The sequence below is a fragment of the Equus caballus genome, chromosome 15 (assembly GCF_041296265.1).
Source record: "Equus caballus isolate H_3958 breed thoroughbred chromosome 15, TB-T2T, whole genome shotgun sequence".
NCBI lineage: Eukaryota > Metazoa > Chordata > Mammalia > Perissodactyla > Equidae > Equus > Equus caballus.
The window spans coordinates 58,186,482-58,203,982 of NC_091698.1; the positions used below are offsets into that span (position 1 = coordinate 58,186,482).

General features: G+C 37.2%; 1 pseudogene; it reads right to left on the reverse strand.

Annotated features, from left to right (window-relative positions):
• Window positions 1-16,044: 16,044 nt before the first annotated feature.
• LOC138917746 (myosin regulatory light chain 2, smooth muscle major isoform pseudogene) lies at window positions 16,045-16,681 on the reverse strand (annotated as a pseudogene).
• Between the last annotated feature and the right edge of the window lie 820 nt (window positions 16,682-17,501).

The following is a 17,501-nucleotide window of genomic DNA, read 5'->3' on the forward strand; positions in this document are numbered from 1 at the left end:
AATTTTTAGACAATCCGGAAGTCTATCAAAAGGTGAACAGCTAAATAAATTATGGTAGACCCATGTAATAATATTATATTGCTGTTATGAAGAATGAGGAAATTCTCTATGAACTGATAATAAAATAAGTTGTGTTATTGTGAAGTGAAATATCTAAGTTAAAAAAGAAAATTACATAATATTCATAAGGTGTTGGGTCAGTTTTTGGTACGAATACATGTATTTGTGTATTCATAGAAAAAAGCATAGACATATGTCTCTCTGGGGAAAGGAAAATATTCACTATTTATTTGCATTATTTTAATCATCACAGTAAATACTTTAAAACTATTTTTATGGTACAAACACTAGAGAGTCTCAGAAAATTTCTACTAAACTTCAAGAAAGACATAATTCCTTTATTATTGGCTAGTTTGCAGTCAAAAAAATACTGGGAAAAATCCTCAGTTTGCTATGAGGAATTTTTTTCCTGTCTATATGTGCTATTTCATTTCATTTCCTCATTTGGAAATTGTTTGTTCATATTCATTGGTCATCTATTGGAACATTAAACATGGATGAGATGGAAACCAATGCTGGTTTATATATCCAACCTGAGCCCATGATCAGTGTATGGCATTGTGCGTGGCCTCGGAACTGGCTTAGGGTGGCTGAGCAATCCTAGCCTCTAGTTTGACAGTTGTTTGACGCTCCCACTGGACTAAGTCAAGAAATCACACAGCTTTGCTTACTGTCAGCAGCCACCCTACAATCCCAGAAGGGCCAGCCTTCAGATGAAGCTGACTCTGAGATGCAGGGCAGAGAGACAGCGAGAAACTGAGTGTTTGGTGATGTCATCAAGCTGACGGAGCAACCAACCCTGAAACCTTCCCTTATCTGTATTTCCAGTTGTAGGATGCAATAAATTCCCTATATTTTTTAAGCCATTTTGAGTTCATTTTCCTGTTAGTTGTAACTGAAGGTGTCCTGTTACTATATTTTTCTTAAGTAAATAATCAGGAATGTAGACAAAAACTTATCACAAGTGTCATCAGAAATGTTTTACAACAGTGAAAAATATAAATTATCAAGATGCTGAATATGAGGGAAACAAGTACATAGATTATGGTTCACTGATAGGATAGAAAATTGTGTAGCTATTCAAATTGATGTTATCAAATAGTTTTTAATTGACAATTCAGCTCCTATCCACCTCTCTCTTCCCTTGGCTGACACTTGAGTGTTCTCTGTCCACATTCCATTATCTCCTCTATTTGCTTTGCCTTGTATGGTTTTCTCTGACTAGGATGTCTCTGAATTCTCCCAACTTGTAGCTCAATTCTACTTCCCCATTAAAATTCATCCCAGGAACACCTCCTCCAGGAAACCTACCCATAACCCTTTCTCCTTTGTTTCCCAGGTTGGTCCTAGCCCCCTCCTCTATGGGCCCACAATAACTGTGGTTACGTGTTCTCTAACTGATGGCGTTTTAACCACCTGTTTATGTGTCTTTCTTCATCACGAGACTGTGAGCTCTTTGAAGACAGAGACTAACTGGACCTTATTTGGCTGTGTATCCTAATGCCCAGCCAAAAGTCTAGCATTGGAGAGATGCTCTATAAATGTTTATAGACTGCATGGGAAGATGGTTAGATGAATAAATGCGTGAATCTTAAACATGGATATATGAAGAATGTAGGATGGTTAGCTTCTAATTTTTATAATGGTTTTCTGTATCTTGCACAGAAATGGGGAAAATTGTGTTTAAAAAGCAATTATTTATGTGGAAGTTAAGACTAGATTTTTCTTAAAAAAATACATCTTTTAAACTCCCTTTATAAAAATTTATTAACCAAAATTCATTAACAAATATTTGTAATTGAGATAGCTGAAGACAAACCCCATACTGTTATTCTCTCATGAAAAATTAGATTGACTTACTCTTTTGATTAATTTTGAAAGCTTCGGTTTAAGGTTATAGGAGTCTGACAGAAAAATTGAAGCCATGATTGATTTACATGACACACTTTTAATGGAAAATACTGTAAAACATTGCAAAAGCACTCTGACATCTTTAAAGATGAACTCAGATGAGAAATGCCAGGTTTTCAGGGCAGGAAAAGGTCTCCATAAGTAACCTTCACCTCAGACCCACCCTTGCTGCGGACCCTGGCTGGATGGTGTGCTTTCACTTCCCTAGCTGGTCCCTTCAGGAATAGCAGGGAGAGTAGGCAGCATCTCTCCCTTCTTACAGACAGTGTTAATGCTAAGCTTTATCAAATGACTTAAAATAGCAGATAGAAATTAAAATAAATTCTGAATCTGCACATTATATCTTAAAGGTACGAGACTGGCAAAATCCTTTTTCTCTACCTCTCCTTGAGGGCAAATTGTGTTAGTCACTTTTGTATGCAGACTGCCAGAAGAGTAGATGGCCTACAGTAGGCATTCCTAGGACTTGCTGAGTAAACGAAATGTTAACAGTGGTTATATCTATGTAGTGGGATTATCTGCGAGTGCTACTTCCTTCTTTGCATTCTTTGGTTTTTTCCAAATTTTCTTTAATCTTTTCCAGTTTTCACATGATGATGTATTTGTGTTATTTTCATAAATTCATAGTCAGTAGAGAGAAAGGAGGAGGAAAGAAGATATTCTGATATCGAGAACCTCTTTGTTCTCTTTTGTAATTCAAGATGCCCCTAATAACAAGTGCTTTTGTATGTGTGGCCAACCAAGGTAGAAACAGATCTTCTGCAAGCACTAGCCAATCACATGTGCAGCTTACCTGATTTTTTCCTCCTCTGGATACCAGAATTTTTACTCTAATATCTATATATGTAAAATCTCAACTCACAAGAGGAGAGTTACAGTGAAAAAAACTAATATTTGCTGACTACCTAGTGAGTTTGATGCTTAAGTTACCCAAAAAAAATCTCCCCGCTAACCCCACATCCCATCATGGTATCAATGAGTGACTTGAGAATGGGAGTGATCTTTGACTTCCCTATAATTCCATCACTTCAAATGAATTTAAGTAAAAACAGGATGCTTATTCTCAAGGCAGCTTCAAGACAAATTCCTTCACCCCTTACCAACAAGACTTCCATCTGTAGGCCTCCCCTAGAAAGATAATCTGATGTCATCACAATAGATATTATTATCCTCATTTTACAGATGAGAAAAGATAAACCACTCAACGGCATGGTTAGTGAGAGGTAGAGCTCACAAGAAAACATTTGTCTTTCTAACCCCAAAGTCTGTCATTTTCCTACTATACTATGCTGACAGAACTTTATAAAACCACAAAATGATAGATTTTGAATGATAGTTTTAGAATTCATAGAATGAAGACTATATACAGTTTATTATTTAGGCAACTTACCTAAAATGATAAGTGATTGTGTTATTAGCTGCTAAATTCTCCTCACTAGGAAGTATAAAAGAATCTCTCAGCCAGTTGTGGCTAAAGGAAATATTTCTATTCTTCTCTAGTTTCAGATCTCTTTCAGATTAGTCATTCTGTTCTGTTTGTTTGTTTTTCACATTAACTGATCTTTTGTAGCCTGTGCTCTTCACATCCTAATGATCTTTATGTAGTAATGTCTATTTTTATATTTTAGGACTTAAAGGTTAATTGCAGAAAAGAAGCATTCATTTATTCTCCTTTAGGTGACTACTAAAGGCTCTCATTTTAGATTCAATCATATTTCTCTCTCTCCAGCTAGCTGTGTTATTATTAGCTACTGCATAGATCCATGTAATTCTGGAACATAGAAAGATATGTAATATTTCAAATTACTCACTTCAAAGGATGGGTTATCTTATCTTCAAAATTAGTTATCTATATTTGCGCTATTTCTGATCTTCTGTTCCCTGTCTCTAGAAGGGAAATTTTGTATACTCCCTGGCTTTTTGGAAGAATGAGAATATTTACAATCCAATAAAGACTTCCCACCTTGGAGCTAAATTCATTTACAATTACGTCCAGTATGACAACCTTAACATTTCTACCCTGACCTCAGCAGCTGAGTGTGAACTGTTTCAGGCTCACTAAACAACCCGGATTCTTGAAAGGAAAGCTTAATTTTATCTCTGCTACAGTTGCTTTCCTCCTCAGAACCATTTTCTTATATTCTCTTTCTCGTAGAAGTAATGAATAAATTTTATAAGCCTCAATCAATTATGGTCAGGGAAAAACAAACCCAGAGTTTTCACCTTGAAGATTCTGCCCTTGTCTGTGCACGTCTGTATGTAGAGATCCACACTCAGGGTTCAGATCCAAATCTCCTGGGTTTGAATCCTGGCTCTATAACCTTCTAAGTATATTTCTAAAGCTTAATCAAATAGTATTTATATACACATTTTTGCAACTTCAGGAATAAAGAAGAAAAATGAAAACTTAGCCCCTAAATCTGGTTTGAGTTGTAAGGAAAGTTTTTTATTTTTGTTTTTTTAATTTTGGATTTTACCCCTTCTCCTGGTTGATGAAAGAAGAGGTTTTTCCTACTACATGGAGAAGTAGGAATTTAAGTAAAGAAAATGTGAGGCCATATTTTACTTTAATGAAAGCTTATTTTGAAGACCAAGTTTTTGTTTTTCTTTGGTTCTGCTGGAATCTTGTAAAAGACAGACTCTAGCCAAGGAGAAAAAGAGATGCCTGTCAATGCATCTATTTTTATTAAATAGTCAAACAGTGACTATTTAATATTGAATATTTATTAAAATATGTTTTGCTTTTCTGTTTATTTATGACACTACTACAGCAGGCTAATATACTATAAAATCTAGCTCGTTAACAGATGTCGAATTCATATTATCTCTCAAGCTGCAGAGTTTTTTGCTTTGTGTGAGGGTCATTTATTATTTTATGTATGTGTGTGTTTTTAATAACTCGAATAAAGTGTAATTTACATATCATACAATACACTTATTTTAAGTGTACATTCAGTGATTTTTGGTAAATTCACAGAATTGTACAACCATCACTGCAATCCAGTTTTAAAATATTATCATTGTCCAAAAAAATCTTCCATTAGCAGTCATTCCCTGTTCCCACTCTCAGCCACCTTAGAGAATTTTAAGAGGAAAAAAAAATCTTCTCTTAAAAATGATCCAACTCTTCTTCGTTATTTAATTTTTAGATAAGTCAGTAGGCCAAGGGACTAAAATTAACCAATCAAAACCAAAATTCACCTCAAACCAGACTAGCTTATGAAGTTCAATGCCTCTCCCAGATTTATTTGTTTATTTTGCATAAAACTGGCACTGTTAGGGTCTAAAGCATGTCAGAAGGAAGATCTAAGAAATAGAGCCAACAAGTTTTTTAGACTGCTTCTTCTGTTTGCTCCTAACTTAAACAATAAAAATGCACTTAAAATACTTCTTTAGGCAACTGACACTCAGTAAAACACAGTAAACAAGGCCTTTTAAAAGTATATCTGTCTATATTTCTTTAAACATAACTGAAATGTATAGAGTTTTTAAAGGACATAAATTCACTTTTAAACATTTTTTCAAACATTAATTTTTATTTAAAAAATTTCATTTTGAATAGACAGTTTCTCCATACCTCTCCAATTTTCACAAATAGTATACAATTATTTCAGCTAAAATTTTAAATTTGGAAGCAAAAGAATCTCAATATAAAGTCACTGAGGATGAGGGCCAATTTCTCTGCGTAATTATATATGACCTGTACACCACAGGTAGTTAAAATGTGGCCTTATGAACAGAAGGCTGTAGATATAGTCAGTAAAGACATCTGCCTCATCAACCTTGTTGGCCTTGCTGAAGGGATTACTCCTTAGTGGCCACACAGCCTTCTAAGTTATTAATTAACTAGCTGGAAAGGAGGAATGAAAACATAAGCAGTGGGTTATAGGCCTATTATCAGGAACTATCTCACATCTCCCCCACCTGCTCTAAATGATTTCATTGGATGGTAAAATCTTTCTTTCATGGAGATAATTATCATGTCTCTATAATAAATTCATTAACAAATACATAATGCATAATAAAGAGCCTTTATATAGAGAGACTATGCAATGATAGAATTAAAAGCATTTTATGTTGGAAGGAAGGAAATTGAATTGTGTTGTAGATTAGATAGGATGAGAAAAAGGACTTAATCTTTCTATAATTAATCAGAAAGGCATCAGGAAAAAGACAAATTTCAGAAGTTTGTTGTAGGTACACGATAGATTCAGATACTATAAAATCGGGTCATGAAATGACAATACAGCTCTAGTGATATCTAAAAACTGGAGCGATGTTACCAATTCAATGGCAGTAGGCCTGTAAAACTATGACCATTTTCAATTCAATTCCTTTCCATTCAAAGCCACAAGTCTTTATTGAAAGCTAATTATGGGAAAGCCACTGTGCCAGAGCCATAGGCAATGTAGTAAGCCGTATAACTCAATGTTACAGGAGAATTTCTGCTCAGTTAGCGCTCAGCAAAATATAGTTGTGACTTAAACCATCCGGGTCAAAGCACTGACTGCATATCTTTTGGACCCAAACTTGAAATTGTGTAAGGATTAGTCATTGTACCTATTTTCTCACTAGGCTGAACAATCAAGTCTTCAGATAGAAAGCATCCTCTAGGCAATACTAAAAGTAACTCAAGCATCTCTAAATTTATTTTTTTCATAACCTTGAAGCTCTGCAAGGTAAAATTTCCACAATTTTTCAAACTGTGCCAAATTTGATACAGTGAGTCACCAAATCAAAATAGAATTTTGAAACGATATAGATACTTAGAGGAATTCCTAAGGTCACTGATGACTCCTCTCCCATATGTATGAAAATTGCAAGACAATGTTGGCATTGTGCAGAAGCTCTGGGTTCCGAACTAGAAGAGAGGAAGAGCTGTGGTAAGGAGGAATCCTTCAGGAGAGCTGACTCTGAAGGTGGGTTCCAGAGACAACTGAAGGATGTGTTTTCACTAGACCTCTTCATAAATTTCTCCCACTCTGCCAGCATTTTTCAGGTCATTCTGTGTTATCCAGGGAAAATCTATACACGAGTGAATCAGTTGGCTTACTAAGCATCTTCTTTTTAAAACACAAATAACTTACAAGAGCACAAGAAGGCTAAGTCAGAATTAGTTTGAAAATGTTTAATAAAATTGCTTTCCTCCTAATAACTTAAAGCAACTACATCATCAAAATAGTAGTTTTTATTTATTAGAGTAGTTATAAAGCAACAAATATATATATATATATTTGAGCTGAACAAATAAACATATATATTTGTTCAGATCTTTAAAGTTGAAAAAGACTTGTCACATGCATTATCTAGTTTGATGCTTATAAATGTCATGTGACATAAAAGACACTGTTGGTTACCTTCTATCAGTTGTTTGCATGTAAAACCCTGATTTGGATACTCTCCACATCTCATTGAAACTCAGGATTAAAGCAAGAAAAGTCTAAACTAATCATGGTTTATCATTTATATTACCAGTGATTGGTTTGGGTTGAGCACGTAAATTGTTGCTGGCCAATGAGATAGGGGGAAGGTCTGTCGAAGGGCTTCCAGAAAAGGTTACTTTGCTATAAAGTAAAAAGAAAAAGGATTCACAGAAAGAAAGAAGTCCTCTTTCTTCCATCAGGTATTGTTATATTGGCATGTGGGGCCACACTTCAGAAGGGAACAAAACCACAACTGCAGAAGTCATCTTAAAACCAGGAGGTTGCTAAGTCACCATGATGAAAATGGCTGACAGAAAGATGTAAGGTTCTAAGGTCCTTAATCATGTTATTTAGCCGCTAATTTAAATATTCCGGTAGCTGCACATCCTTAGAATTTTGTCTTATATGAATGAATTCATCTGCCTTATTGTTTAAGATAACTGAGTCAGAGTTTGTGGTTATTGCTAACTGAAATCACAATGATACACGTGAATTGGTTAGATCCCTGATTTAGGTATAATAACCGAGGGTCAGAGGGTTAAAGAATTTAATCAAGACCACATAGTAAGTTTCAGCTGTGTTACATAGTTGCAATTTCACATGCCAAGGATTATATGCCTTCCATTTAATGCTAAGTCAGTTTTGTTGAGTAGAAACAGTAAAAAGTTTCAGGGTATTGGACACTTTGGGAAATGAGATAGATTCATTCTTCTATCTTCCTCAAAATAGGAATGTTGTGGTAGAGGGCTTAGGGCATCAGAAAGAACACTGGGAGGTTGGAGCTCAGAAAAGGAGTAGCAGGGTATGCTCACATTTTGCCTATTTTGAAATTTTGTCTAAATCTGCCCTGAAACTCTCAAGTGAGCTAAAACTCTTTCTCTCCTTCTTCCTATCTCACACGGGTAGTTATATTCTGAGGACCCCAAATATTGGTAAATAGTAGTGGTAATTCTGCTATATTCTGTTTAATAGAGCTTTATTCTGGTGACTTAGGTGGAATCTTTTGGTGATAAGGGAAGTAACTTATTTAAGCTAAAGGAAGAAGATAAATTTATTAATGAATGAATGGGGAATCTCATGGAACAGAAAGGTAGAAAGCACCACTTGCCTGAACAAGGGTTTAGAGCCAGGAGTTGGAAATTGATCAAGAATTTGTATGTGCCATCACGTAGGAGTCTCTGGGGCACCATGGCTCTTTTCTCTAATTTATTTACCTCTCTGTGCAGACCAGCTTTTCCCTACACATACACAGGGTTAAAAGATGCATACTTCCATCCCCCACCAACCACCAGTGCCAATTTAACAAAACCTTACAGGCAAATGCTCTCTTATAATGGACCCATTCTCCCCATGTCTCAAGCCTTAATCCTGAATTCCTAAGAGAGAGAACAGCTCTGGCCAGGTTGAACCTTTGGATTGGTTTCACCCTAACTAGACATCCCTACCTTTGTCCAATCAACTGTTGCCATAGGGTGATGGCCACACTGAAACAGCATGGCTATCTCTATGTAAGGGGCAGTTCTCAGAGAAAGAGGCTGTGACTGTACCCTCAAATTGAGTCTGACCAGTACTTGAAACTTAGTTTTATTTTGTTTCTTAATGATTTCAAAGTTTCTAATAGCCAATGGTAAATAAAATCTTAAACATGATTTGGTAGTCTTAAGTAGAAAGTTCCCTTCTCGTGGTGAAGGGGAAAAAAATAACCCAACATCCCTGATGATGATGACTACTTAGTGTGGATAACAACAAAGTGACAAAACCTCGGTGGTCATAATTGCTAGCGTATCTGACCAATTTTAAGAGTGCAGTTATCTGTGTAGTTTATAATTACCCATTGCACTTTATATATTTTTTTACAAATACAAAATAGTTTTATATATGTACATATTCAAGGAGAATTCAAAGATAAATATATTTTATATGGAAAGTATATTTAAAACTAAATTTTTACGTAGATTATTTAATTGCATTTGTGGGGAAGGGAGAACCTCTACCCTTTAGGTTCTTCTGAATGGTCTGTGAATTAAATTGACACAAGACAGAATGAGAGGACAAAAATAAAGTTTAATAACATATGTACCTGAGAGAAACCCAGGAAATGTGAGTAGCTCACCAAAATGGCGAAAGTCTCTACCTTAAATACCATAGTCAGCTAAGGACAAAAGAAGATGTTAGGGACAGTGTTTTGGGACTTCAAAGGAGAGAAAGGCAATTCACATGGAGATGGAAAAGCAAACGTTTGGTAAATAAACATTTGCTGGGCCATCTGTAGTCAATGTGACCGAGTGAGAGAGAGAGAGAGAGAGAGGGAGAGAAAGAGAGAGAGAGAAAACTTTGATAAAAACAGGCTTAGCAATGTTCCTCCCAGTCTACCACGTCCAGAGTTATCTGTGGTGATAGCTCCTTCTGGGACAGGCCTTCTATCTTAAATCCTAAAGGCAGTTAGGGGAAAGGTCAAGTTTCTTTCTGAGGTTTTCGGTTCATAAAAATAATTGAGCCAAAGAGACACATTTTGAGGTGGCAAATTCTGATCCCCCACGCATTCAAATAACTCAGCAATATGCCTTCAGAACTGCAGACATAATGTTAAAATTTCAAATAAACAAATGGTACGCAACACTGCAATGACATCAGAAAACATAACATATATTTTAAAGTGGTGAAAATGAGTAATGTTAAAGCTAGATCATGCTACAAATGACACCAAGCATACAAAATATATAATTTAAGTCAAATAAAAAATACCCATATGTGAAATAAAATGAAATTAAATGTTAATGAAAGTTAGGGAAGTACAGGTCTAGAAATGGTTAAGAATTGTGTAGGTTGTAAATTTTAGGCATTAGATTTTTGTAAGCTGAAATTCATGTTCTATATATGTCACCACCAGTATGAATTTTGTTTATCAGAGATGTTTTTAAAGTGTCACAAATTTTAGAGTCACAATGACTCAAATAATAAATTCTGACATGATACTTGAATCTATGAAAATATATATTATATATGTAGTTATATATGTGAAAATATATTAGGAAAAACTTAGCTAACATGAAATTCATTTTGTAAATTGAAGTAGGCAATAATAAAGTTCTTTAGGAGATTTTGAGAGAATCTGAAAAGAAATGCTATGTTGAGTAGATTTTTTTAAAAAGTAATGACAAGATTGCAGAGTGAGATGACAGAAAATGTCAGAATTAAATCAGATGGATTCATGTGCTGTACGTAGAGGGGTTATCTAGCATGGGAGCTGTTTCGGCATAAAAATGAAAGCAAAAAATCATACCATCCATTTAGAAAAATCAGAATTGCACAAACATTTACCCAGTACTACAAAAACAAATTTCCCACTTTTTTCAGAAGATAGGGCCATTTCATTCCGTTGTTAGTTTCCATTTTCACTAATCTCTGCCCTACCTGGGTTCAGTGAGTACACCAAAATACTATGCAAAAAGCTGTTCTTGTTTCAGCTTAATTGGGAACCAGAAATAGAGAATATCTCAAGGGATTCCTGACTGAACATTGCAGGCATGAAATGTTTGCAGTGCTCCAATCAGATTTTGGATAAAAATGTGAATTATGTTTATTCAAATGCCCTTAAATCTCCAGAATCTTCCGGCCAAGTCTGCCATGACTCTGACTGAAGAATGACATTTTATACCTTAAACGAGGCTGAGTGTGCTGTGGTCACTCCAGGGCACCTCCTCTGGAAGTGTGAGCCCTCCCAATGCCTCCAGCCAAGAGCCAGGCCACAGTGGTTCCGGGGACACCACATCCCAGACTGAATCTACAGCTGCTGTCATGTTGTACAGTGTCATCAGGACACTAAAGGCAAATCAGCAGGGACCCCAAATGGACGCTGCCAGGAATCATCAGCCACTTCTGGCACCCTAGGGGCCAGTTAATTACATTCTGTGTCTCATGCTTACAATCTTAGGACAATGAACAATATGCAAACTCCTCTGGTTACCTAATTCTTCAATATTTGGTTTGGGTTTCCTTTTCTTTGTCTCGTTTTCCTGCTCTAATTTGCCTACTTTTTCTCTTGTCAGTTCTTTCATTTTGTTCTTTGACACTTTGAATTCAGTTGCAAATCAATTCTCCAACATTATCAGCTTTCTCACATTCCCCCCACAGTGGTATCTCTTCCCCTTGTGTATGTTTGTTTGTTTGACATGATCTTCTTATTGCGGTCAAATTTATATTTTCTAGAAGTCCCAGATTTTAAAGTGCATAATTCCACGAGCTATAAAAACTTTGATCACCTCTCTAATCAAGGTAAAGGACATTTCCATCATTCCAGAAAGTTCCCACAAGGACCTTTCCAGTCAATTGTTCGTCCTTCCGTTTAAGCAACCATTTTTAAATTTCTATCACCATAGATTAGTTTTGCCTGATCTAGTACTTCACGTGAAAGCAACCACATAATGTGACTTCTTTTGTCTGACTTCCTGAGCTCAGCATAACGTTTTTGAGATTTGTCCATGTTGTTGTATCAGCAGTTCACTCATTTATTGTTGACTAGTATTCTGTTGTATGGATATACCACCTAACATTTGGGTTTTGTGCTCTTAGGATTAAGTCTGTTATGAACATTTATGTACAAATCTTTTTGTGGACATTTGTTTTCATTTCTCTTGAGTCTTAGGATTGGATTGCTTATTCTTAGGGTATCTGGATCTTATAATGAATTAACCATGACCCTTAAGTTTTATACATCAATCTAGTGATTTTTCCTTACAGTTAAGTTCACCTGTGAGAGCTGGATTCCCTCTAAGAATGATGACAAATAGGGCCTCTAAGACTGAAGAGCAATCACGATGAATTAATCATGGAAAGCTACCGTGAGGAGCCATTTCTGGACAGTAGTTTAACTTCACTCCATGTTTTTCTCCTGCCTCACTGTAGATCATGTGTGTTTTCATTTGAAGCTCTATACGTCCTAACTGTTCTGCTTGGCCTGTGTTACACTTCCACCTACATTTCATCATTCACAGTGTCACTGTTGGGAGGAAAACTTTTCCTCTTCCAACTTGTGTCCAGTGGTTGGGGGCCTGCAAATTAACTGACAATAGACAGATTAACAGAAGAAAAGACAGGGTTTATTTATGTGTGCACTGCATACATGCAGGAGCGCTAAGTGATATGTAACTGACTCAATAGCCAGAGATAAAAGGTTTATATACCAAACTTAACAGAGGGGGGAGGATGTTTAAGGTTTCAATGGGAAGTCCTCGTGGGCTTTTTGATGCTAATGGAAGTGGTCAGTCTGTCTCCATGGCCACTGAATTCACAGGAAACTCCCTCAGAGTTTGAGTTATCGGCAGCTTTATTTTCTGGAGGCTCTGCTTTAGTCAGATAAGAGAAGTTCAGATAAGAGTTCTTTCTGATCTTTTTAGCACAAATGTTTTCACTTTAAAATAATTTTATACCAACTCTGGGGGTCCAAGTGGCTCTCCATAATTCCCCTGTAAACTTCCCTAGAAGTTTGACCAAAAAAAGAAGCTAGGTTGATTGCTGTGGAGAGAGACTCAGATTAGAAGTTGTGAGGCAGGAGGTCTGCAAAGGGAGAGAAAAACAAAGATGAATGGCTGGACCAGACTATAAACCCAGTTGTTAAGTCCAGAGGGCAGTCAGTTGAGAAGATTTCTAGTTGTTGGGCTCAAAGCGTTTTAAGTGAGATGGTAGTGGTAATGTCACAGTCACGGTCATTTCCTGGAGCAGAGATTGGAAGACGCAAGTGTCAATGAACTTTCTGACCATCCCATACTGCTGATAAAGCCTTTGAAGTTATCTCAAGTCATTCAAGTTTAGCTTACAGAATTCAGGAAAAGGACAGTTTCAGTTCTCAGTGATGCCAAGTCAGGAGGGTGGGAGAAAAATTGGAAACATTAATTACTGACAAAATGTGCAAGATGGCAGGATCCAGTTTACAAACAGGTAAAAATAACACAAAGAAAATGAACAAGACTAGAATCTGATAACTCACAAGGATGGGTTATAGTTTCCCATTGAAACATAAAATTTCTCTCCATAATCACCCCCATTTTGATCAAATATAATCAAAGTAAAATAACTCTTGTTTACAAAATAAGTTTAGTCTCCTTAAACTTGGCCTGATCATTTACGTAAGTGTAGCAAGAATGATAATTAACCACATATACCTTTTTAAGTTTGCTTTGGTGGAACTTTTATAAGGAATCTCAGATTGGACTTTTAAAATTCTCTTAAGGTTAGGATGCCAAACTAAGAACTTGCCACCAGATTTCACCTGCAGTGACTATAGATTTGGGTGAATTTCTCTCTTTTTGGAGTTCCCAAAATAGCGTAAGTTTCCTGGGTCTGCCAAGAACTTACCTCATCTGTAATACTGGGAACCCTGCAAGTTGGATACCAGGCTGGTTGTGCCAAGAAGGCTTTGCAATTATTGGTTCCATAAAGTCAACCTTAGTTCCTTAAAACTGCCTGCTCATATCTGATTCTATGCACATCATTCTCAAATATGACACTCCAGTCCAAGCCTTGGTAATATAAACAATTTTCCCAATTATGTCCCACGTCAGGAGAACAGATACTTATTGAACTTATGCAAGTAACTATATTGCTATGAAAATAAGAATACTCAATAAGAGTTTCTGGATTCTGGAGGGATCAGGTAGGGAGGAAAATAAAAGTGTTTCATTTTTGTTTAGAAAGGTATAATCTACTGAATTGTTGTGAGTTATAGATAGCTTAAGAGAAAACAGAAAGGGATTCCTTAAATCCAGAAAATAGAATATTAAAGAACTAGCAATGCTCCAAACAAAAGACCATAAAAATCATAATCATTTTTCATCAGTTCATTGGTCCCTTGTTATTAATTCTTGTTCTGCTTGGTCTTGGTTTAGCAGTTTATGAACCCACCAGCTTTTCCACTAGAGTTCTGGAAATCCTTACTCACTCTAATGGTATGATCTCAAAGTCACTTAAGCAAAACCATCAGAAGCCTGTTTCCCAGAGTATCTGTCATAATTCTTTCCATGGGTCTCTGAGACAATCCCTTTGTTGAGGATGAAGCGTTCTTGCTTGTTGCTGATTGGAAAAGCTTTCAGGAAAGCATTAGAATAAAACAATAAGTGTTTGTGAATGGTAAAAGACATAAAATGCCTGTTGTTAAAGATTTTATGAGAGTTCATTATAAAAATAACGCAATTGACAAGGAAATTTTACTGTTTCTGTGACAAAAAAAAACATTTTAAGATAATAATTGGAATTGTGACAGATAACATCATATCAGGAGATATCATGGACAGCTAGGACACTGATGAATTTTATACAACTTTGAAATACTTATATTAACAACATTACCCATACAAACACAACCTAGGGAAGCTTAAGTATGTCTTCTTATTTGACAATGTTTTTTATGCATTTAAACATATGAAATAAACCTAATTACTTTTCTAATATCTTCCTTTTTACAAGGTGAAAGAACAATTCCTTTGATATTTTCCAGGGGCTCTCTGGGAAATCTGCAAGTCAGTTTGAGATCAAGATTTTATTTAGGATTTGATTTTGGGAAGATAAAATATCAAAAGTTGTCAAAAAAGACAAAAAGTTTGAACAATTGATTAAATAGGATCACAGATCACTATGAAACCATACTTAATTATCTATTCAACCAAAGTGACAATAAATTATTTTTGACTAAGTATAGGTGGTAACATGATTGTGAAAAAAACTTATCTTGTTTCACATTGAGAAGCTTTGATTCTCTTAAATAATCAAGGACATGATGAAGACAATATAAAGTACAACATGAAGACACAGAACCTTTGTTTCCTACAAGTATTGCTCAAAACGCAAAGGAAAACCTTTTATAATCTTTTATTAAGAGTAGATCAATTATCTAAGAAACTGTGTTCTTTTAAGAGAAAAATAAACCCCAATTTTGTCTCAGTACACTATTGATATTGAAGCTCATTTTAAAACCCTATAATAAATCCATCCAATCTTAGCCAACTTGACCAAAGGAAGTAAGATTCTCTCTCTCTCCTTTTTTCTCTTTTCTTTTTTTCCACAGACTACAACTTTGCCAATCCATTCAGGGTGGTTTTTTTGGTTTTTTGGTTTTTTTCAGCGCTCAGCCTTCTATTAGAGATTCTGCCACCCTACCTGCATCTTCTTGAGCACACACCTGGTGGGGTGGGGTGTGTTCTGGTGGCTGGGCAGGGTGTAGAGGAGGGGACTTGGCATCCTGTCCCCTGAGAAGGGACTTTGGTGAGGTTTGTGTGTTTGTGGCAGTGGCTGGGAAGGGGCTTTCATGGTCTGCACGGGGGTGCAGGTGAAGGGATGTCTCAGACCAGGACACAGGGCCCTTCCTTTGTGGAGCAGCCTGGAAATGGGCAGGCAACAGCTGAGGTCTGGGCTCTCTTGAGGAGCTTTCCCTTGGTCCTCCAGGTCCAGCCCTCTAGCCCAGCTCCCTAGAAGATGTCTTTTCTTGCGGAGTCACCTGTGTTACATTGGCTGTGTGCCCCTTGCCTGGCACTGCATTCTCTCCTTGCATTTCCTCCACTAGGAGCTGGGCCCACAACCCCTCAGAAGGAGGATCCCCTGAGAGGGTCCTGTGGAGTCATGAGCTGGAGCTGGCACAGATGGTGTGTGTGGGGAGCAAATGACTGGGACAGGGGCTGGGCATGGTGGGGGAGTGGCTTAGTTATCTTTTTCCTTGACAGCGTGTTTGAGGATGTGGGTGAACTCTACATAGTTGAAGTTGCCTTTCTTATCAATGGGTGCCTCGCAATGCATCTCATGCACCTCATTGTCTGTGAAGCTGTCACCCATGGTGGTGAGCATCTCCTGAAGGTGGTCCTCATGGATAAAACCTGAGGCCTTCTCGAGGTAGCAGGCGAAGGCATTGTGGATCACTTCCTTGGGGTCTGTGCCAAACATGGTAAGGAACACGGTGAGAGGGATGGGCCTCAGGACCTCGCTCATCATGCCTTCCAGGTACTCATCCGTGGAGTTCTTCCCCATCGAGGCCAGCATGTCATCCAAGTCCTCCTTGTCAATGAAGCCATCTCAGTTCTGGATGATCATGTTGAAGGCCTTCTCAATCTCCTGGATCTGGGACTGGTCAAACATTGCAAAGACATTGGAGGTGGCCTGCTGTGGCTGCTTCTTGTTGGTCTTGGCCTTGGCCCACTTGCTAGACATCTTGGCTTCAGGTAGGTGGGGCTTCCCTGGTGCAGAGAAGGCACTTGCTTGCTCAGTGCACCAAGCTGGGTGCGGAGCGGGCGGCCGAGAGTCGGTTGGTTGGGCCTCCCATTCAGGTTTTTGTCCTTCACTGCCCTCTTTGTCATTCTAGAACAACCTTTAAACAATCTCTAAACAACTACTTTAGGACAATATTACTCTCTTTTCTCCCTTAAGAAAAACACATCCTATGTTCCTTGAATACCTTTCATACAGAGTTTTTATTCTTCACTCATTATTTCTAGTAATTATATCCCCAAAGTTAGTTTTCCAAGTAGCACATTCAATCATATCGCTACCTAACATTCAACAATTTCAACACATCACCTACTGGATAAGGTTCAAATTCCTATCCATGGAAGGTTCTCCTTGACAAGGTTTTGCCAGAGTCTCTAGTGTTGCCTATTACCCTCCTCATACTCTCCGTTCTTTTAGGCCATAGTACATAAGGGCTCTTCCTTGAATGGGCTGTGCTTTTCACACCTCCAAGTCTTAGCACATAGTAGTCCTGTTCCATGAAAGTTCTTCTTCATCTCTGACCACAGGCAAATTTCAACACGTCCTTTAAGAGTCAATTCAATTGTTTCCTCCTCTGAGAAGATTTTCCGGATTTCCTTACTCATACTTAGGCGTTTCTTTCTCGTGGCTCCCGTTGCAGTTTATAGCCACCTTCCTTCTGCTGTCACACCATTTCATTTCATCAATGTTCATATTTTGCCTGGTTGTGAAATAACTTTCTTGAGGACAAGAATGTGATCTTTTCTTCTGTGTATCCCCTCACCCATCACAGTGCTTCGTAGAATGTGGTTGCCGATAAGCAGTTGTTGAATGAATAAGTGAATAAATGGATGATAGAAGTTCCTGAGCGCTATTTCA